The sequence below is a fragment of the Pseudorca crassidens genome, chromosome 19 (genome assembly GCF_039906515.1).
Source record: "Pseudorca crassidens isolate mPseCra1 chromosome 19, mPseCra1.hap1, whole genome shotgun sequence".
NCBI classification, from domain to species: Eukaryota; Metazoa; Chordata; class Mammalia; order Artiodactyla; family Delphinidae; genus Pseudorca; species Pseudorca crassidens.
The window spans coordinates 40,482,413-40,504,959 of record NC_090314.1 but is presented as its reverse complement, the minus strand read 5'-3'; the positions used below and the strand labels follow the sequence as shown (position 1 = coordinate 40,504,959).

General features: G+C 55.3%; 1 long non-coding RNA gene across 1 annotated transcript; it reads left to right on the top strand.

Annotated features, from left to right (window-relative positions):
• Positions 1-5,810: 5,810 nt before the first annotated feature.
• On the top strand, positions 5,811-18,322 carry LOC137211552 (uncharacterized). Its single transcript, XR_010937135.1, has 4 exons — positions 5,811-5,913; positions 6,897-6,969; positions 17,866-17,986; positions 18,231-18,322. It is a non-coding gene; the product is annotated as an uncharacterized lncRNA (long non-coding RNA).
• Positions 18,323-22,547: the final 4,225 nt, after the last annotated feature.

Genomic DNA, 22,547 nt, shown 5'->3' with positions numbered 1-22,547 from the left:
CCCCCCTCTCTGCTCCCTCCCCACCAGCTTCCCTCCCAAACACTCACTCATTCATTCCCCAGACCACCTACAAACCACCCATTTGCCTGGACCACACAGCTCCTCTGCCAGGCTCAGCTCCCAGGGATAATGGCCGCCCCACCCCCATCCTTCCAGGACCCACCCCCAAGCCTAATTACCACCTTGGCACCTCTGGGGCTGGGCGGGGGGCACTGACCTCCACTTCTGCTTGGAAGTCTCTTGGGCACAGAAGGCCGGTTTTAGTCGGGACGTCAAGAGGCAGGAGCAAATGAGAGACCCTCAACTGAGACCCACTCTGGTCCTTCCCACCCCACCACCCAGTCTCTGGGCCCAGGCTGCTGGGGCAGGGCAGGAGGCAAGATGGTGGAGACCCCTGTTTGCTCCTTGGTTCTCCTGGGCACAGTAAGGGGACTGAGGAAGGACAGACCCGAACTGCCCTCAGGTGCAGGTCAGGGAGGACTCCCCAGAAGGAGCACTGGACCGGGAGTCAGAAGACCAGGGTTTAGTTCTGCTGCCCTGACTGCCTGCACTCTCCCCGCCACCCGTCCTGGCCTCAGTTTCCTTGTGCATGAAAGAGAGGAGAGCTGTCTCTAAGGCTCTCCCGCGTGGGGCCTTGAACCCCAGGGAGGTGACTGTGCAGTGAGGGTCTCTGCACTGCTGAGGGACCCCTGAGCAAAGAAGCAGGGAGAACAGAAGTGGATGGAGGAGGCTGCCAGAGGGCAGAGGGCCGGGACAGGGAGACAGAGCAGGGTTGGCCTGACACCCGTCAACAACGGGCGGGAGGCGGGATTGGGCGGCCTGCCGGGTTAGGAGTGCAGAAATCAGGAAGTCCTCACAGGCTCCTGGAGCTGGTGGGCTCTGTCCCCCCAGTCCCCGCAGTAGCGGCAAGATGGTGGCCAGGGAGGGCCTCCCTGAAGTGGCCTGTGATCCCGGAGGGGGCCCTCTGCCTTCCCCTCTGCAGTGACTACACTGACCCACGTCCCAGGGCAGGGACCAGTCCCTTTCAGTGCCCAGCACAGGCCCTGGCTCAGAGAAGGTGCCCGATAAATGTGGGATGAATGAATGCGGATGGAACAGCTGGGGGTCAACTGAGGCAAACTCGGGTGTGTGAGCTTACCTGCGGCTGCAGGGCTTGGGTCAGCAGGCAGAGGTGGGAGCAGTGGGCAGGGCTGGCGTTGGTGGCTTCCCCCTCCCCAGGAGGAGCTGAGCTGGGCCTAGGCCCTGGGGGCCAGGGCCACCACGGCTGGTCCTGGGCGGATGAGGTGGTCTCTGTGGGGTCCCTCTAAGGATCCCTCCTTCCCCCATAATTACTTCTGATTAGCTTCACCACAAAAGCCAGGCTGGAAAGAGAGGGGTGTTTGGGGCATGGGGGAGGGGACAAGGTGGAGCAGAGCACTCAGGACAAGCAGGGCCCCCAGCTGTGTTCCCTCCCCACAGCTCAACACACACACACACACACACACACACACGCACACGCACACACACACACACACACACACACACACACACCATGATCTGAAAATTCCAATGGAGCCCCATCTACTGAGAGTAGCAAAGATCCAGGGACATCAGGCATTCTAGACAACTCACCCATATGTATTAACTCAAAATGCCCCCTCCAGATTTCCTGCAATGGAGGCTGGTGGGCAGAGCTTCTAGGCAGAGGGGAGCAGGAAAGAGAAGAAGCCCTTCAGGCCAGAAGGGAGCTTCGGCAGGCATGTCCACCATCCCAACACAGGGCCCAACCTGGAGGAGTCCCCAGAGCTCCCTGCCAGGACTCAGAAAGTTCTTCCCCGTGTCCAGCTGCCCTTTCTGCCTGATCTGTGCTAAGCTGAGGATCTGCAGATAGACTTGCCATGTCCATGGCCCTCACCCACTCACTCCTTTTGAGACAATCCATGCTAGGGCCTTCTCTGGAGGCCAAGAGGCTGGGGTCCCCTCCTCTCTAACCTGGGGGCAGGACACTCCCTCCCACTTCCTCACCAGGCAAGTAGGAACTACAGCTCAGGTCACTCAGACTCACCCTCCAGGAAGGCCCCTGGAGAGGGGGCAGCATGTGAAAAGTGTCCTCTCTTTCCTGACTGTTCTGGTGTAGGCACTTGTGGACTGGGGGATAGAGAAGAAAGGCGGGACATGACGGCTTCCTGTGACCCCAGCTTTGGGGAAACTATTATGTAACCAGTAGTCGTATTAGCTAACAATTAAAACACAAACATTTACTATAGGTCAGAGCACCAGGCTTCCATGCTTTACAAACTTTCTTTCACTGGCTCTCTGTCTTTTAGGGAGAGCCCAACCCCTGCCATCTGAGATCTCCCCAGTCTGATGGGGGAAGCCCTGACCCAATACCTCCCCTCACAAGCCTCTAGTCTGAAGAGAACCAATCCCTGCCCTCAGGGAGCCTCTAGTCTGATAAGGGGAGACACAACATACAAACAGAATGGACACTCCTGACCGGGTCGCCTACTGAGTCCCTCCTTCCCCAAAAGGGAGCTGGGCTTTTAGAGGTGCGAGGGACCGCGAGGCAGCAGTGGTTGGGGAGGGCACGCAGGCTCCCTGGTGGCGTTGGGCTGCCTGGAGGAGGCGGCGGGGCCGGGCTCGGTGCGCGGAGGAGGCCGCCCCAGCGGCGCTCCCACGACCCGGGCAAGGCCGTCTGGGCGCCGTCTCCGGTCTCTGGGCCTGCGGTCGGGGCACCGCGGGGCCGTGTTTGAGCCGGTCAGCTCCCCGCGGAAATTACAGGGGCGCTCGGCGCTGCGGTCGCGCCCCCCGAGGCAGCGCCCGCTGGTTGGAGGCGTTTAAATTGAAAGCAGCTTTGGGGAGAGGGGGCGGGCGCGGGGCGCCGAGCAAGGGGAGGGGGCAGCCGGGCACAGCGACCCCTTTGTCTGCGCCCGCCGAGGGGCGGAGCCTTGCGGTGAGCGCGGCGCTCCCTCCCCGCTCTCCGGCCGGCCTGTTCCCACGCCGCCCAGCAGGCCGCGGCCCGCGCCCCTTCTACACCTGGGTCTCTGCCTCCCCTCCTCTGGCTGGCACGCGTACACTTCCTCCAGGAGGCCCTCCCAGACTAACAAGCACCGACAGTCTGGGTGTCCCGGAGTCACAGAGGGTCAGGAGATCTGGGTTGAGTCCTCTACTAGGCTCCGGTGACCTTGATCAAATTTCCTCCTTTCTCTGGGCCCCAGTGTCCTCTACAAAAATACAGATATTTTACGCTTTCTGCCTACCTCTCTTAGTAATGTTAAAGATGATTTGAGCCAATGTAAGGGAAAGTGTTATGAAAACTGTAAACTGTCGGAGGAATAATAAATACCAAGAATAACACCCCCAACTCTCTACTCTTCATTGTGAGAGATCATTTGTACACAGGTGTGCTTGTGCTGGAAATCCAGCGTGCTAGGGATGGGATGGGGGAGGAGTTAAGCAGCCAACAGCGTGGAGCAGGGGAGAAACCCCGGTGGACTTCTCGGAGGAGGGGGATGTGGAGCCATCAGGGCTAGGAAGGAGTGAAGGGAGCAATACTGGAAAAAGGAGAGGGTGTCTCTGCCTCCTGCGGGGGAAGGTCACGGGATGGAGAGGCAGGAGCCAGGAAGGAGGAGGGTGTCTGTAAGATGAACATGTCCTGCCCGCGGGCTGCAGCCGGAGAAGTGGCTTGGGGCAAGCGGCTGTTTGCCCATTTGGTGGGTGGCATGTCTCCTAGGAGGCAGGTTGGTGGCAGAGCCTGGTGCAGCCCCCGATGTTTGGGAGGGAATGCCTATTGCCCCTAGGGAGTGTGTTGCCCTTGGCCCCTTCCTATTCTTTTTCCTGAGGGCTCTGGGCACCAGGTGCAAGGAGCTTGGCTTGTTTCCTTTGCTTCCAGCAGCAGCAGCGGAAGGTTGTTTGCCAGGCCTGATGCCCAGGGACATACCCGTTTGCTCCACATCTGGCAGAGCTGCATGTTTCTGTTTTACTTTCTAGAGGTCCTTAGTGGGCAGCCAGGGATAGGGCAAAGCCCACAGTTCCAGGTACCTGTTATGGGCACCTGACATGTACACACTTGGGGGCAAGATGGAGAGCTGAGCCTGGCCAGAGGGAAGAGGAATCTGTAAGGGTGCCCGAAGAGGAAGTGGAGGAGCCGCCCTGGAAAGGAAGGAAAGAAGAGGGTGAGGCCAAGCAGGGAGGGAGGGCAGAGGGGCTGCGCCAGGTGTTTCCCCAGAGGAGCAGGGCTGTCAGGTAGAGTTTCTTCCCAGTCCTCTCTGACACCCCCTTGGGGCCCCAACACCTCCTCCAGAGCCCAGAGCCCCTCAAAGGCCTACACAGAGAGGGCTCTGATCTGCCAAGTGGGATGAGAGCTACAAGTGGGCTTTGGGCACAGACAGGGGGTGGGTGGGGGTGGGCAGCTGGCCAGCTCTGCCTGTCCCCTCTTACCTCCTCCCCTGGCCCGAGCAGCTGCTGAACCCACCCACCCAGGGCACCTCACTCACCCCCCTGGCATGTCCCATGCTCGTGCCAGTGGGTCACAGGGCAGGAATGCCATAGGAAAAGAACGAGGGAGCCCAGCAAGGGGTGGTGACTGCCCAGAGTGACCCAAGTGGTTAGGGCTGGGCCACCCCTGTCCCGAGAGCTGGCCAGGCTCAAGGAACATCCTTGACCCCCAGGTCTGGGACCCACTAGACACAACCTCTCCCGGGGGGCAGGGACTGGAGGCTTCCTGGACACCACATTCTGCATTAGCAGCCGGATACCAACAGGACTCCATCCTCGTCCAGGCTGAGGGCTCCACCAGCAGCCCTCTGAGGGTGTCTCTCCTGCCCCCTTCCCTCCCCAGCCCTCCCGCTGCAGGCTGCCCATTGCCATGCCCCCACCTCCTTAGAGCCCAGACTGGCTTCTGCATATGCTGCATGACCCTCAGACCATTAACAAGCTTTTCCCAAGCTCACTTCTTGTAGGAAGCCCACCAGGTTGGGCAGGGATTGGGAAGGGGAAAGCCAGACACCCACAGGTCTTGGCCTCCAGCCCCCATCATGGGCCAGGCCTAAAAGAGGCAGTATCCTGTTTTATCCTACTCTGCTCAGCCCTAGGGTCCTAGAGAGCAGAGCTTGGAGCAGGAGGGAGAGGGTCCTGGGGCTGAGGCCTCTACAGGCCCTGGGCCCCAGCTCACAGGCTCAGCATGGAGTTGAGGGCGACTCTCCTTGGTCAAATACTTCCTTGGGGCCAGGGATGAAACTTTTGGGAGATAGAGTGGGACAGGAAGAGGCTTACTCATCCACCTGGGTCATCCCTGTCATTAAAGTACCCATGGGTAGGCGCCATGGCAATGACCATCACAGAGGAGTCGGTGATCTCGGGAACTCATGTCTGATGCTTTTAGAAAGGGTAGGCCGGGGGAGGAGACCCAGAAGGTGAGAAGGTGAGTTGCCTCACATGACCTCCAAGGCTCCTGAGCTAACACCCTGTGGTCCTATGAGCCTAAGATTCTAAAATCCTGAGCTGATGTGGTCCCGAGATATTGGCATTGGAATAACTGCCTTCATAATAATAGCGCCAGGCGCTGTTACAAAACTTTTCATGCATGGTCGCATTTACTGCTCCACAGTGAGGGAACTGAGGCACAGAGGGGGTAAGTTTGTTCATCCCCGAGAGCCTTGGGACAGGCAGCCCAGCCCAGGTCTGTCCGACTTCAGAGCCTGCTCATTTACCTGCTTCACTGCAGCTTTTGTGACTCTAAACCCTGCTTTCACAGGGTCCATAATTCAGCCAATCACCAAGTCCGACATCACTGAGTCCAACATCAAATCATGACTCAGCATCTTTGATGGGGCAGCAGCAGGTGGGAGGGGTGGATCTTAGCCGGGAGCTGTGAAAACAACAGTCTTCTGTCCTCTTCTGGGTCCTGGAAAGCTTCCTGGAGGAGGAGGATGGGTAAGAGAAGGCAGAAGAGGGGGAGGAGGAGAAGAGATGTTTAGGAGGCGTGGCCATTCCAGACAGCAGGGTGGGCACTTGGAGGGAGATGATCTTGTTTGAGAATAGAGGATTGGAGGGACCCAGAGGGGCAGGACAGAGGAAAGGAGTCTGGTCTGGCTGCATTCCCTTCCTCTGCCAGCCCATGGACTCAGACCCCAAGGGGCAGATAAGGCTGTGCCCCATGGCCCTCTGAGAAAGCCTCCTGTTTCTCGCCCCCTCTCCCAGCTACTTAGCCCTCTTCTCCAGGCTGGAGGCCACTTTCAGCCACTCGCAGGCTGAACCCCTAGGGGAAGGGCCTTTGCTGATCTCCCCCAGGGCTGATTAACAGCAGAGAGCTGGAGTTAAACACTTGCTCTTCTCCTAGGAGCACCTGTCCTTGTTCCCCCAAAGGTGTGGAGCCTACAGACCTCTTCCCTCCCCACTAAGGAGACAGTGCTGCCTTCGCAGGCGGCCGAGGAGGCTGGATAGAGGAGAAAAAACCAACACCCAGTGCCAGCCTCCGGGCAAGTGGGAATACCCTCACCTGGCGGAGGGAGACACACCGGCAGGTGCAGACACTTGCCCGAAGCGCCACTGAGGTGAAAGCCTGCGTGTCAGTCGGCCCGGCTCTCTTCTGGCTTCAAGGCGCCAGGGGTCTGTGCCCAGCTGGCGCATTTTCCACCCCCTCCAACTCCCACTCCCTCCCTGGCCCGTGGGTTTGCCCACGAAGGAACTGCAGTGCTGACTGGTCCCCCCCGGGAGGCAGGGCAGAGGGCACCCCCAGTACAGGCCGCTTCCCACTTCTCATGAATACCGCACAGCTTTTTGGCTGGCTGGCGGTCGTCCTGGCTGACCTTGACTGAGGGCCTCCTGCGTTTTAGGCACTGGGCTAAGCATTTTAGCAGACGACATGTTGAATCCTCGTAAGAGCCGGATGAGATAGGTCCTGTTACTTTCTCCAGTTTACAGGTGAGGAAACTAAGCCTCAGGAAGGTGAAGCGATGTATCAAGATCACACAGCTATAAGCAGTGGAGGTGAGATTGATATCCAGAATCCTCTCCCTTAGGCTCTCTACCACTCCCTTCGGTGCTAAAATTGCTGGTGTGTGACTCTCGTCTCCCCTCATTGGGGTCCAGGTGGATGGAAGGGCAGAGCCTCTCTTGCCTGCCCTTTGGCCTCCTCTCAACTGCCCGAGAAGGAGGGGCCTGGGGCTCTGCCTCTAAGAAATGAGGCCATCTCTCCCAGCCCAGGGTGTGGGGCTGCAGGGGGAATCAGATAGGTTGTGAATCCAGTTTCCTCTCTGCTCACCCTTGTCATCAGCTGGGGTTTCAGCTCCCTCCAGGGTCAGAGGGAAATGACTCATGGTGTCATGTGGAAAGTGGATAAGGGTGCGGGCTCACATCCTGCTACTTGCTTGCTGTGGGACCTTGGGCAGATTACTTAACTTCTCTGTGCCTCAGTGCTGAGGAGATCCAAATACCGGGCTCATAGGGCTAATGAGAGGATTGAGTTGGGGAGAGTTTGCAGAGTTTGGAACAGTGCCTGGCACACAGTAAGTGCTATTGCTATTATTATTAGCTGGGGAATCAAGAGAGGACTGTTTTAAAAGAGGGGCCATGAAATATGTGGAAGTCTATAAAAAGGACATGGTTGATTTTTAGGGAGGGGTGTCTACATTTCCTAATTTTTCAAGGCCGAGGATTCCTGAGAGGGGAGGAAAGGGTGGATGGTTTCCAGGTGACATTCCTCCCTTCCCACCCCCCTCCCCAGGAGGATAAAAATTCCTCACAGGTTTCTGTGCCCTTTCATGTAGAACATGCAGAGCCCCGGCCAGCATTCCTCTGCCCCTCCTGTCAGCTGGGGGCCAGTGCAGGGGGTCATTAGCCCCTTTTACAGCTTGGTAAAGTGTGAGGGCAGACGCCTCTACCTGAGGTCCCAGCTGGGACCTGCTTAAAGCAGGTGCCCCACCCCCCAGAAGAGGGGCTTTGAGACTGAAGACAAGGGGAGGAAGCCCGTGAGGTGGGTGCTCAGGGCTGCCTGCAACGTGCCTGCGGTGGGGACCAGAGGACCAATTCCCTGACACCATTCCTGTCCTGAGGTCCCCTGGAGACGGGTTCCCTGTGGACACCAGGGGATGTGCAGTGTTGCCGCAGGGGACAGGAACCCCAGCTCTATCCCTGCCCCTGCAGCTCCCAGGCTACAGACCTAGAGTGACATCTAACCCAAGTAGTCTGAGCTGGGGAAACAGGGGAGATGGAGGGGAAAGCTGCAAGGACGGGGAAGTTAAGGGCAGGCTTCCTGCAGGAGAGGGTAGGAAAGATCAGGGCTGGAGCTGCAAGGGTGGGCACAGAGGGTAACGGAGACCTGCTCTTTTAACCCCTGCCTCAATGTGTGCGTGTTCTTCTGCATCCATCCACCCATCCATTGACCCACTTTTTTTTTTTTTTTTTTTTTTTGGTGGCACGCGGGCCTCTCACTGTTGCGGCCTCTCCCGCTGCAGAGCACAGGCTCCGGACGCGCAGGCTCAGCGGCCATGGCTCACGGGCCCAGCCACTCCGCAGCATGTGGGATCTTCCCGGACCGGGGCACGAACCCGTGTCCCCTGCATCGGCAGGCGGACTCCCAACCACTGCGCCACCAGGGAAGCCCCATTGACCCACTTTTAAACAGGACCCACAGAAACCCTTTCCACAGCTGCTGGAGCTGTTCTACCATAGGACAGGCTAATGGCAGGGAGGGAGCTTCCCTTCACTGAAGTTCTTTGAGCAGTTATTGCAGGAAGGAGTCTTGCACAGGATGGGGGCTCTCTTAACTCTCCTTCAAGATGTCCTTCTTGCTTGGAATGCTGGGAGGTACTCCACCTCAGTTCTGCCCTCTGAGGGCCTGGAGCTCATGGCTTTTTCCCTCAAGCCAGTTGCGTCATCCATTTTTCCATTCTCCTTCCCTGCCACCTCCAACTCACCCCTCCTCCTTGCTCAGCCTGGCCGCACCATAGCCGAGGTAGACTTTTATGTCCCTGCCCTCCCTTGTCTCCCTACCTCTAGCCCTGCCTCTTTGCAGCAGCTGGGGCTATTTCCAAAGGACCTTGCTGAAAATGTAGACTTCCCTTGCTCCAAAGCCTTCTATAGTTCCCCATTGCCTACAGAAAAACAACCCTCTGCCAGTGGGCCCCAGGCTCTCCCACTTTTACACATGGCGTATGCTCGTCGCACCTTGCTCATGAACTCACTCTTTTTTTTTTTTTTAATAAATTTATTTTATTTATTTATTTTTGGCTGCATTGGGTCTTCGTTGCTGTATGCGGGCTTTCTCTAGTTGCGGCGAGCGGGGGCTACTCTTCGTCGTGGGGCACGGGCTTCTCATTGCAGTGGCTTCTCTTGTTGCAGAGCACGGGCTCTAGGCGCGTGGGCTTCAGTAGTTGTAGCACGTGGCATTAGTAGTTGTGGCTCGCGTGCTCTAGAGCGCAGGCTCAGTAGTTGTGGCGCACGGGCTTAGTTGCTCCGCCGCATGTGGGATCTTCCCGGACCAAGGCTCGAACCCGTGTCCCCTGCATTAGCAGGCGGATTCTTAACCACTGCACCACCAGGGAAGCCCCCAAACTCACTCTTAGTCAACTCACTGTTAGTCTAGGCTGAGAAACTGCCTCCTTGATGAAGACTCTGGCCGGCGCCCCTACCGAGGCAGTGGTCGAATTGCTGTGATGGTTTCCTGAGGGCAGGGCCACACCTTTTCATGTTTGTATCCCCAGTGCCCAGTAGGGGCTCAACAAAAGTCAACCAACAGTCTGAATGAGTCAGTGAGTGAATGACTCCTTACCCTTCTGCTTTGAGGACCTCCCATCTTCCCATCCCTGCTTGTCAGAACACTTCCCATCCTTCGGGGGTATCTCAGTGCCTCCCCATCCTTAATGCCGTCCCTGGGGCCCTCACCTGGGAAGGTCCGCTCTTCCCTGAACCGCCTTCTCATCATCTTTGTGCTCACTGCACAGTAGGCTTCTCGAGGGCAGGACCTGAGTCTTCCTCATGTTGTTGGATTGGTAATCATGTTGATATAACCTCTAATTTAAAAAAACTTCCACCCACACCCTGTTCAAAATTAATTCAGCAGACAGTTCCTGAACTCTAAGGCTAGCACGTGCCAGGCACTGTTCCAGGCTGGGGCTCCTGGCTGCAGCGTCACATACTCCTGTGAGGGAGGCAGATGTGAACCAACCCACTGAGGTCAGGCCACTGTGTCTTCTGGCCCCGCTTCAGAGCTAAGTTACTGAGCCCAGAGAAGGTGACCCTCCTGCTGGGTCGCCCAGCCAGAGAGGGCTGCTGGGCTGGCCCCGGGCTGCCCATTTCTCCCTGTGGCTCAGCAGGAGTCCTTTGACCCAGCCCAGGACAGCCCAGCTCCGATGGTTGCTCCATAAAGGGATGAGTCTACCGTCTTGAATTTCTTCTTCCTCTTTTTTTAATTGAATGTAGTTGATTTACAATATTGTGTTAGTTTCAGGTATACAGCAAAGTGATTCAGTTATATATTGATATATATAGAGAGATATAGATACGTTTTTTCTGATTCTTTTCCATGTTAGGTTATTATAAGATATGGAATACAGTTCCCTCTGCTATACAGTAAATCCTTGTTGTTTGTCTGTTTCAGATAAAGTGGTGTGTATCTGTTAACCCATACTCTGGATTTATCCCTCCCACCTCTTTCCCCTTTGGTAACCACACGTTTGTTTTCTATGTCTGTGAATCTATTTCTATTTTATATATAGATTCATTTGTATCATTTTAAAAAATATTTATTTATTTGGTTGAGCCGGGTCTTAGTTGCGGCAGGCAGACTCCTTAGTTGCGGCATGCAAACTCTTAGTTGCGGCATGCCCGTGGGATCTAGTTCCCTGACAGGGATCGAACTCGGGCCCTCTGCATTGGAAGTGCGGAGTCTTATCCACTGCACCACCAGGGAAGTCCCTGTATCATTTTTTTAGATTCCACATATAAGTGATATCATATGATATTTGTCTTTCTCTGTCTGATTTACTTCAATTAGTATAATAATCTCTAGGTCCCGCTGCAAATGGCAATATTTCATTCTTTTTATGGCCAAGTAATATTCCGTTGTGTGTGTGTGTGTGTGTGTGTGTGTGTGTGTGTGTGTGTGTGACATCTTCCTTATCCATTCATCTGTTGATGGACACTTAGGTTGCTTTCATGTCTTGGCTGTTTTAAGTAGTGCTTCTATGAATATTGGGATCCATGTATCTTTTTTTTAAATAAATTTATTTATTTTTATTTTTGGCTGCGTTGGGTCTTTGTTGCTGCATGCGGGCTTTTCTGGAGTTGCGGTGAGCAGGGGCTACTCTTCATTGCAGTGCGTGGGCTTCTCATTGGATGGCTTCTCTTGTTGCAGAACACAGGCTGTAGGCGCACAGGCTTCAATAGTTGTGGCACTTGGGCTCAGTAGTTGTGGCTCACAGGCTCTAGAGCACAGGCTCAGTAGTTGTGGTGCACGGGCTTAGTTCCTCCGCGGCATGTGGGATCTTGCCAGACCAGGGCTCGAACCCGTGTCCCCTGCATTGGCAGGCGGACTCCCAACCACTGCGCCACCAGGGAAGCCAAGCCCATGGGATGCATGTATCTTTTCAAATTAGAGTTTTCGTCTTTTCCAGGTATATGCCCAGGAGTGGGATTGATGGATCATATGGTAACTCTATTTTTAGTTTTTCAAGGAACCTCCATCCTGTTTTCCATAGTGGCTGAACCAATTTACATTCCCACCAACCGTGTAGGAGGGCTCCCTTTTCTCCACACCCTCTCCAGCTGAATTTCTTCTTAAAATGATAGCAAATGCAGCTTCTTATTTTGTTTGAGGTCTTATTGATTGGAAATCCAGTAGATGCCCCAACTAGGTAATGAGCCATTTCTGTTTCTGGCATGGAAAGACATTTCAAGGTTGACTTGTTACTTTCTGGATGAAACCAAGGTCAGGGTCACTCTTGTCCTCCACCCACTTCTTCTGTTGCTTGTCTCCTAAAGGAGAGGGTTCGTCCTCATGTCTTGGGTCCTTTTTCCCACACCATCAGCTCCTGTGATCAGGGGCTGGGTCCTTGGTACTCCTGTGTTCCCTCTCAGAGCAGAGAAGGGCTCCATCCAGACTGGGAAGTGAGTACCCTGCCCCACCCAGAAGTCTGACCCCAGTCCCTCCTGCTGTGGCCACCACCATCCCTGTGCTGTGGTCTCCAAGGGAGACCCCTGCCCTCTGGAACCCTTGCTCCATCCCTCAGGTCCTGCCTCTCTTGCTGTAGAGCAGGCTCCCAGCCCCCACCAGGCTCACCTGCTTGGCTCCTGTCCCAGGGGACACAGAGATGTTATCCCTGGGGGTATGGACGTCAATGGGGGCATTGTTCCCACCTGGTCCTAGCAGAATCAAGGAGGGACAGGACAGAGACTGGGAATGTCCCAGGTGCCACACAGGCTGGCTTTGTCCTCCTCCTCCCCCTCCCACCCTGCCCCCACCCAGACCACAGACCTTTCCCTGCCCCCTTCAGAGCCCCCTCCATAGCCTGAGGCAGTGCAGCTGTTGCAGGGGTGAGATCAGGATGGCTCTGGGCAGTTCTGCAGGAGCAAGGTGTCCCTCTACCTCATGGTGCTCTTTGGAGCTGGGCCTCTGCTCAGGGAAGCCCAGCCCTGCCTGCCCAACTCATCTGCCTGTGGCACTCCCGTCTAGGGAGCCACCCTGTCTGGTCCTTGCCCTAGGCCTGCCCCCTTCATGTGCCTTCCAGACCCAGCCCAAACTTAGCTACCCTGTGGAGACTTCCCAGCCGCAATCACACGATAGGCCCCCAGGAGACAGAACAGGTTGTATATAAAAATCAGTTCCTAAGAGCTGACCCCACAGTGGGGTCTCCTGGATTCAGGTCCCAGCTCTGCAAATAGCTGTGTGACCTGGGTGAGTCACTGCACCTGGAGGCTTCATTGATCCCATCTATAAAATGCCAATGTTTTGGCCCATCTTCCCTAAGCTCCCACTGGCCTCATGCAGCTGCCTCCTGGGAAGTGGAGAAGCAACTGCCCCCCGGGGAGAAAGGAACCCCCACCCCCAGACTTTTTCCTCTCCTTAACCTCCAGCTGTAGCTTTGTCCCCAAAGCATGAGTGACAGCCACAGAAAGCTAATGGAAGCCTGCAGTGCTGCGAGTGAAACTGATCTCCAGATCCAGATCCAGTTTCTCCTCTTAGCCGGCCCCAGGCCTCCCTCACACCTGCTCTGGTCCCCTTTGTACGTTACGCCAGGAGCGCTGGCTGTCTTTCATCCGCCTCCCGCTCCATTCATGCCTTAAGCCCAGGGCACCGCCTCCTGCCGCCTGGCTGGGGCTCGAGTGCTGTAGGCTGGCTGGGCGGGCACCCCAGAGCCCGGCCCTCTTCCCCCTTCCTCTCACCTGGAATGATCGCAGGGAGGGGCGAGCAGGGTGGGAAGCCAGGGGGCAGGAGGGAGGCGCTATGTCCCATCGGATGCAGCAAGGAGAGCTCAACACTGGGGGTTTTGTTTTTTTGCTGAAAAAGGTATAAATTCAGGAGGGCTTTTTGGTGGAGGGACAATTTCTCACATAGATTTAGCACATGTTTAAGCCCAGCAGTGACCACGAGCAGGTCCTGCCCTTCTTGTCAGGACTGATCAGAGCCAGTCGTTCATTTACTCAGCAAATATTTCTTGATGTTGACTGTACGAGGTACCATTTTAGGTGTTGCGGGTACAGGTGTAAACAGAACAAAGCCCCCGTTTTCACAGAGTTCATATTCCTGACTGGGGGTGAGGGAGACAGACACAAGCATGTAGATCAGATGGTAGTTGGTTAGGAGAACTCTCCTGTTTAGGAGAAAAATTAAAATGGATAAGGGAATAGGGAGTGACCAGATGACAGTTTACATGTGGAGCTCAGCAGGCCTCTCTGAGGAGGTGACACCTGAGCAGAGAGCCAAGTGGACAGCTGGGGAAGATATCTGAGGCAGGGGGAACATTAAGTGCAAAAGCCCTGAGATGAGGAGAGCTTGGCGTGTTCAGAGAATAGCAAGGAGCCCACTGAGGCTGGAGCGGAGTGAGGGGAGGGGAGGATGGTAAGAGATGATGCTGGAATCGGATCACACAGGGCCTTGTGGCAATGACTCTGGATTTTATTCAGAGTGAGATAGGGTAAGGAAAGCAGCCAGGGTGCCTCTCCTTTGGGGCCCCTGAAAGGCTCTAGCAATCCCCTCTTCCTTACTGCCTCCCAGGATTAGGGAGAAGTTAAGAGATAAATCTGGGGGTCAGACAGACCAGATCAGACAGACAGGTTTACTCATCCATCCATCCACCCACCTAATCATCTGTTCATCTGTCCATCCATCCATTCATCCATCCACCCACCTATCCATCCATCTATCCATCCAACCACCCACCCATTTATCCATCTGTCCATCCATCTATCCACCATTCATCCATTGATTTGACAAATATTTATTGCACACCTACTCTGTGCTACCACTTACTTTGGGCAAGTGGCTTATTTATCTGTAAAGTGGGGCCAGTGATAATTCTTTCCTACTTCAGAGACTTGGGAGGACTAAGCAAGACAAAGTACTTAAATTGCTTAGCACAGTGTTGGGCACGTAGGGAGCACCTCATAGGCACATGGTCGTTGTGTGACTAGTTGCTGGTATTTACAGCCTCCCTCCACCAGCCTTCTCCGACCCGCTCCAGGGTATCTAACCTGTGCCCACCTTACCCTGGGGAGCTCTCCCAGAGAGGGCATCCAGCTCTGTTCTCAGAGCTTCCCTGTGCTCCTCTCCCTTCCCAAACTGCCCCACCCCTGCAGCCCACCTCTGCCCTCTGCCACCTGTCCCATGTGTGGTGTCAGAGCTCAATAGAATGTTCTCTCTGAGCCTCATGTTCTAATTTGCCCTCTTTACTTGTCAGCCGGCCTCTGTCTGCCCCAGCCCGTGGGCCACCCACTCGCCACCCCCTCCAGAAAGGTGTTGTGCTGTCTTGTGTTGGGGTTCAAAAGCCAGAGACAGAAACTTAATTTCCAGGGAACAAAACCTGGAAAAAGCCCAGACCTTGAAGCCCTTTGGAGTCAGAGATGCTGAACAAATCCTGGCTCCAGCACATCCTCGCTGTTGATCCCTGCAAGTCTCTTTATGTCCCTGGGCCTCAGTTTCCTTATTTGTAAAAGGGAACAATAACACTTGCATAAAGGTCCTACATGCTTTGCAAGTCACTGTTAACAGTGGAGGAGTCAGGATGCACCCCCCCCACCACTGAAGCCAGAGCCTGGGGTGTGAATCCTGGAAATTATATTCAAATGTGCATATACTGTTGTCTGGGGTGAGGGTTCATTGCTTACATCAGGTTCCCCAAGGGGTCCTGAGCCAAAAAGATGAGAACATGGCCAAAAACTTTAAGTAGTTGAAGAAATCAAGTCTGGAATGTGTTCATTCATTTTGTAAAAATTCAATTATTCAGACATGTTTTTGGCCTATTCTGTGCCAGGCCCTGTGGGGGAGTTGAAGACACACAGGGACTCCCCCACCCCTCATCTAGGTGTCCCCCTTTCTGCTCCCCTGTGCGAGAGGCTGTTTTACAGGCGATAAAACTGAGACTCAGAGATGCTAAGTGACCGACCCAGAGTCACACAGCTGACATGCGTGCCTTCCTGCCGGCATGTCCCCTGGCCACCGGGGATGGACAGCTGCTTCCCTGGCCTGAGGTGCAGGGGCTCCCTCTCCTTTTAGCCTTTAGCACGATATAGGCTACTTCGTTCTCCCTCTCCTCCTCTTCCTGGCCTCAGATGCTCGATGCAGCCCACCCACGGCCCTCTGCTGTAGGAATCGGCAGGGTCCTGGCCTGTCAAGGGTTCCCTTCCAATGACGCTTATCACCACCTGTGTTTCCTTCTTCCCCCCCGTTGAAGGATGCAATCTGGACTTGTTGGAAGAGGCAGGCTGGCTTTGGAGTCAAAGATGTTGAAGGAAGAGTGGCTTGTGCATTAGGTAGAACAGGTGGGGTTGTGAGAGATGGAGGGCGCCCGCTGACGGACCTTCCCTCCCTACACCGCTTCCCTGGCCCCTCCAATGCAGTCTTTTTGATGCTACTGAGGATCAGCCGGGCCTCAGCCTGCGTGAAACTCTTCACACATACCTCGGGCTCCAGGTGGTCCCCGAGACCTCGTCAGGGGCTGGCCCTGTGCCTAGGTCCCAGCTCAGGGCGCCGGGCAGCAGTACAGGAGACCCAGCGTGTTCCAGTATTTATTTATTTGAAAGGCACAGCACTTACATACATGGGCTCTTATTACCCCCCGGGGCCGGGAGGAGCGGGACACTGCTGCCTGGGCCTTTGATGTTCCAGAGGAGAGATGGTGAGATGGTGCTGGGAGTCGCTGCTGCTGTGGGGTGTGTGCGCAGCGGAGGGGGGGGCGGGGGCGGAGCCCTGGTGATCTCACCTCAGGAGCCCAAGGGTGGTGGGTGCGGTGGCCAGGCCCATGCATGACTAGAAGGGGTCGGAAAGTGGGAAAGAGGAGGCTGGACCCTCAGGGCCACAGCCATTGCCTTGGGTTTGGGAGCACATATGCCCTCCAAGGGAGGAGGGGAGAAGGGCAGCAGGTGGACGGAGGCAGGGAGGAAGGAGTCGCCAAAGCCCCGTGGGCAGGGCCCAGCCTCTAAAAACTGCACCCAGTACCTCCCATCCCCCATCCCCCAGAGAGGCCTGAGGATGGTGACAGCCCCAAGGAGGTCAACGTCCGGTGGGGGCATCGAGATACAGGCCTGAGACTCACTCAGAACCACAAAGACCCACCAAAGTGGGCTCTGTAAGTGGGTCCTCCTGTCTCCCACATATGTCTAGGGAAAGCAAGAGGCTGTGTGCTGAGTGATGCAGAGTGTTTACTCATAAGTGAATAAATGAATGGAGATGTTGGGACAAATGCAAAGACAGAAAGACAGGAGCGCATCTAGCGTATCAGCCATATTGACTTCTGAGTGTCTCTATGCGCCGGGTCCTCTTCTAGGAATGAGTGAATGAAACATGGGGAGCCCCCACCCCAGGTCTATATGGGAGGAGTGCAGGGATAAGGGAGAGCTAGAGCTGTTCTCTTGAGCTCTGTCACTGGAAATCATTTCTTTCTTTTTTCAAAAAAAAATTATTATTTATTTCTTTGGCTGCGTCAGGTCTTAGTTGCGGCACGTGGGATCTTCGTTGTGGCCTGTGGGCTTCTCTGTAGTTGTGGTGCGCGGGCTCCAGAGTGTGTGGGCTCAGTTGTTGTGGCACGCAGGCTCTCTAGTTGCAGCGCACGGGCTTAGTTGCCCTGAGGCATGTGGGCTCTTAGTTCCCCAACCAGGGATGGAACCTGTGTCCCTTGCTTTGGAAGGTGGATTCTCAACCACTGCACCACCAGGGAAGTCCCTGGAAATAATTTCAAACTTAGAAAAAATTTCACAGATGAAAATAGTGCAGAGAATTCCCAGGTGGCCCAGTGGTTTAGACTTGGCACTTTCACTGCTGTGGGCCCAGGTTCGATCCCTGGTCAGGGAACTAAGGTCCCACAAGCCATGCGGTGCGGCCAAAAAAAAAAAAAAAAAAAAAGTACAAAGAGCACACCCTTATACATTTCACTCAGATTAACCTATTGTTAATATTTAATATTTAATCCCATTTATTCTCTCTCTCTCTCTCTCTCTGTATATATTTTTCCCTGAACAATTTGAGGGTAAGTTACACATATCATGGCCCTTTACCCCTAAATAGTTCAGCATGTATTTCCTAAGAATAGGGATATTCTCTTCCTTAACCACAGTATAACTATCAATTTTATAATTTTGCATCAATTCAATATTTTATCTAATCTACCATCCATATATCCATGTTCCAATTTTGATTACTTAATTCAGTTGAGCCAATAACATCCTTTCCAGGATGTTTTCCCCCTACAGGCCACAGGAACCCAGGAGGTCACTGAGCTACGTACAGAGGAGACCAACAGTGACAGAGCTGAGTGACAGCAGGCCGAGAGGGCAAGCTCCTGAGTGGATGGAGGTAAGCACTGGCAGGAGTGGTGGGGGGTGGTCCCCAGGTCTCAGCTTCTGGGTGGGCTCCTGAGTACCGGAGGAAGCTTCCTCTCACCGTGGCTATCTGGGGACTGTCAACCCAGGAAACAGAAAAACCCTGCATTTCAAGGAGGTTGACCAAGCTGCACAGCCAGCATCCCATAAATCTCACCTGCCACCCTCCCCAACACACACTCGGTGGGTGGAGATGAGTGGGTGAAACACTACATCAGTTCTTCCAGATGTTCCAGCCGGCGAGTCCCAGGCTCAGACAGGACCACAGAAGGCCAGTGGGAAAGTGGTGGCCCTGGCTGAGGGAGCCTCTGGGATTTATGGGCCTCCAGGATTTATGGTGGGTGGAGACTCTACCCAGAGTTTCCCTGGACAGCCTAAATCCTCCTCTCCCTCTGAGGCCTCTTCTAGAAGCAGCCCCCGAATCCCTGCCGTATCGCCATGCCTAGAACAGTGCTCGGTACCTAGTAGGTATCAGTAAATATTTGTGGAACGAATGAACTAGTCTTCTTTCTATTCAGGAGACCAAATGAACCCTTGAATTTTATGGCTCTGAGACTCCACCAAACAAATCATTGGGTGGTTAGTCCCGGCGTCTGAGGCTTTGCACATGTGCTCCATCCATGGGCTATGTCCAGCTGTCTCCACGCACCACCTATTGGAAACATAAAAGGAGCTAGAGGGAGAAAGCGTGGTGGGGCAGAGAGGAGTCCCAGGAAGAGCAGTGACCGCCTGGACTTTACCCCTGCTGAAGGCCCAATGGGTGTAGCTTGTAGCAAGAAGACTCATGGTTTGATATCAAGAAGGCCTTCCCAATATATTTTGGTGAATCTTGGATGTTTCCGTTGTTGACCTGTCCAGAGGCAGGGGGATGCCAGAGATGACTTCTTGATCCTCCCAGATGGCCCTTTGGGGCCTCCCAGGCCCAGCCAAGGCTCTGCCCACCAGGCGTGGGTGGCTGGACTGCGGATGGTAGGCTCTAGCCTGCATCCTTGGTGTGCGCCAGCCGGGTCAAAGGTGCCCCACGCATTGCCTGGCCTGGGATAGTGTCCAGACTTGGTCTCCAGGGCCCTCCCACCCCTGCTGGACAGCGGCCTCTCCCAGTGACTCAGCCCTGACGTCATGGGGCGAGCGGAAAGGCCGAGGGCGTGGGAGGCGGTGGCTCCCTCCCTCCTGTTTTCACCTCCCTGGGCTCAGTCCCCATAGCCTCCTTCCCTCCCACCATCCCTACCCTCTCCCACCTCCTCGTGGGTTTCTCATGAGCCCATGTGCCCAGGGCTGTTGCCTTTCCCTGTGGACACATGCCTTGTATGTCTGGGTATGTGCTGGGCCACTGTGGTTCATGAAATAAAAGAAGCACAGCTTGAGAGCTCCTGGTCTGGATCCCAGGCCCCCTCTCCTACCTGTTAGGGGGTGATGGGGCACCTTTCTTAGGTGACTGGGGCATTCTTTTTCACACTGGGGCCTCTCTGTGCCCCCAGGCCTTGGATTTGCTTGTCTACCCCATGCCCTCCAGGGCCTCCCTTAGGTGTATGATCTCAGCTTTTTGAGTTCCTTCAGACGGGAGAGGGTCCCTGGGATTCGTACCTTCCCCCTCTGCAGGCCAGTGCACTCAGGCCTCCAACACTGTCCTGCCTGCACCAGGCCAACAGCCTCCCTCCTCCACCCCACTTCAAAGCCCAGAGACAGCAGGGGCCAATTATATGCCCCCACCCCCCTCGCTTGTTAAGTGTCATTAGCCCCAGTTTACAGATGAGGAAACTGAGACTGGGGAGGTGGAGGACGTCACCCCCTCCATCCCCACCCTGGCCCTTGTGTCAAGACTGGCACAAGGTCTGGGGACCTTGCCAAGACTCCCCTTCCTTGGAGAAGCCGGTGGCCCAGTGCCCATTCTAGCTCCCACTTCCTGCCTTTCCCCCAGCCCTGCTCTCCTTCCCCTGAAGCCAGCTGTGGGTTTGAGCAGACAGCTGTGGAGCCCCTGGGATGGGGTGGGCAGGAAGCCTCTCTGAAATCTCACAAAGGCAAAATGCAAGTGAGCCCCCCAATTAGTATAGAGTCAGGGCGGTGGTACTTCAGGTAATAGGACTTAGGGAGTAGAGGGACCCCCCTTCCTGCTCATCAGCTTGCCGGAAGCCCCCGCTATGGGAAGAGGCCGGTGATGCTGTCAGCCTGAGTGGAGCTGGCTGGGTGAGGCTGGGTGGGATGAGGTGGGGTGCGGAGGGGCAGAGTGCTGACACTGGCAGGACTTCAGAGGGCACCGAGCTGATGCTGTCAGCGAGGATGGTCCTGCCCTCAGGGATGAGAGAGAAAGCCTGCATCTCAGCCCTCCTGGGGAAGGCAGAGGCTCCCTCTGTGGTCTGGGAGCACAGCCAGCTCCTGGACCCCATTTGACTCGGCCAACTGGGGCTGAGTGGGCTGTGACATCTTTGAGACACCCCCAACAAAAGGGGGAAAAGGCCCTCCTTTTTATAGACGGGGAGACTGAGGTCCAGAGAGCAGAGTGATTTGTCCAACTGGGATCACACAGCACAGAGGGAAGAGCAGAGACTGGAGAATGCCGTTCAGGAAATCAGGGCTCCTGACGGAAAAGCGAAGGCCGGGAGTGGGGCGTGGATGGAAGTGTGGAGGCTGTGTGGGGGGAGCGTGTTGCTCACAAAGCTGTAAGCTTCTCAAGCGCTGGGATTTATGGTAAATTCCTTGCATGGCTCCTGTGGACAGACGGCATGCTGGGCCTATGGCAGAAGATAAATACTTAGCTACTCACTAGCTGAGTTTTTCAGTGCTGATGACTCCAGGAATGCACAGGGGTTTAAATTGCAGCAAGAGAGATGGAGGGCAGACTTCAGGAAGAACTTTGTGCTGTTGTGGATGAGAGCACTATGAGAGAAGGGCCTAACTATCACAGGAGCTGGCATTCGGCCCTGTCCGGTACCCCGGATCCTTCTGTGGGGTGGGAAGGGGGCTGCCTTTGGTAGCTACTCCACAGGCTCCCCCCTCCACACTGTCCTCACCACGGAATGAAAGGCCCGTGGACTTTGTCTGTCATCGTGGGAAGTACCACGTCCAGCAAAACTAGAGGTGACGTCACCACAGCTTTGGACCAGGCGTGCGGCTGCCCCGGGCTGAGCCTTCGCCCCTGCAGCTGTGAGGGTCTCAGCTGAGGTCTCGTGGGGAAACTGTGGGGAGGGGCAGAGTCAGAAAGCAGAAGGAGCCAGAATCGAAGAGCCTGGCTCCCCACTCCTCCCATCTGTCCCCACCCTGTCTTCCTAACAGACCTTCCCAGCACAAGACGTGTCTCCTCAGGGTCCTTTTGGCCTGGTGACTCCTTGTCAGTGGCGAGGGCCAGAGAATGTGACTTGGAGAGGAGAGAGGTCAGGGCACCTGGCTCTGTGAGTCTCAGTGGGTGTGTCACAGCCCTTTACTGAGCTCAGTCTCCTCTGTTTTCAAATGAAGGGCTTGGACCTGGACAGTGGCTTTGACAGGGGTAAGGGATTCCACCTTGTCCAAACCTGCATAGAAGGACAACTCGGGAGACAACAGTTAAACAGACCTGCTGCGGGTAAATCAAGGGTGGGGTCCACAGTGGGCCTGCTTCCAACCTCTGTGTCCCCTCCCCTCTCCCTCCTCGGCCCTCATCAGCAGAAGCTCAAGCTTTCCCTGGGACAGAGCTTACGTGCCTTAGATTACTGTCAGCGGGCTACTGCCCACCTCCCTTCCTAGAATATGAGACCTTTAAGGCAGGGACCAGCTTCTCCGGCACTGATGGGCTGGCTTGGGTGAAGATGTGTCAGAGGCTGAGTCTCATGAAGAGACTTGGGCGAATTCAGAGACTTCCCCTCTGAAGGCCCAGCTTCTTCCATTTGGGCTGGTGCACAGAGCTCTGGCCCTGGTCCCGATGCCAACCTGTGTGCCACAGGCCTTCAGTTGAGGCATTTCCCCTCCCTGGGCCTCCCTTTCACCATATCATCTCCAATGTCCCGTCCAGTTAGAACATTGCATCAGAATCTATGCTCAGACACTCATTTGGTCCCGCCCACTACCCCGTCCTTCTTTCATTCATTTGCATGCTCGTTTGCATAAAGCCTCATGGAGCATCTAACAGTGTCTGTGTTTTTCTGTTGACCTGCCTTTGCTTCAGTGTCTGGTTTCATCTTTCTCCTAAATGACATGAACAAGGGGTGGGTGCAATGGGCAGAGACCATGTCTTGTCTCTGTGACCGCATCACCTGGCACAGGGCCTGTGATATAGCCTGTGCGCCATAAATGCTTGTTGAAGTGAAAGGGCTGAGAAGAGGAGCTGGGTGGGTACCTTGTGGGAAGGGGGAGGCAGGAGGGGAGCGTATGGGGAGGGGCTGACTGAGGCGGGGGAGTGATAGGCAGAATCAGGGAGGGACGTGAGGCAATGTCTACATCCCTAGATTCATCAAGAGGCTGAAATGGGGTTGGGGTCGGTGGCGGGGGGAGTGACGACCGCCCAAGGTCGTACAGCCGGTTGGTGGCAGGGCTCGGACTTGAACCTTTGACTCCTAGGCTGAGAG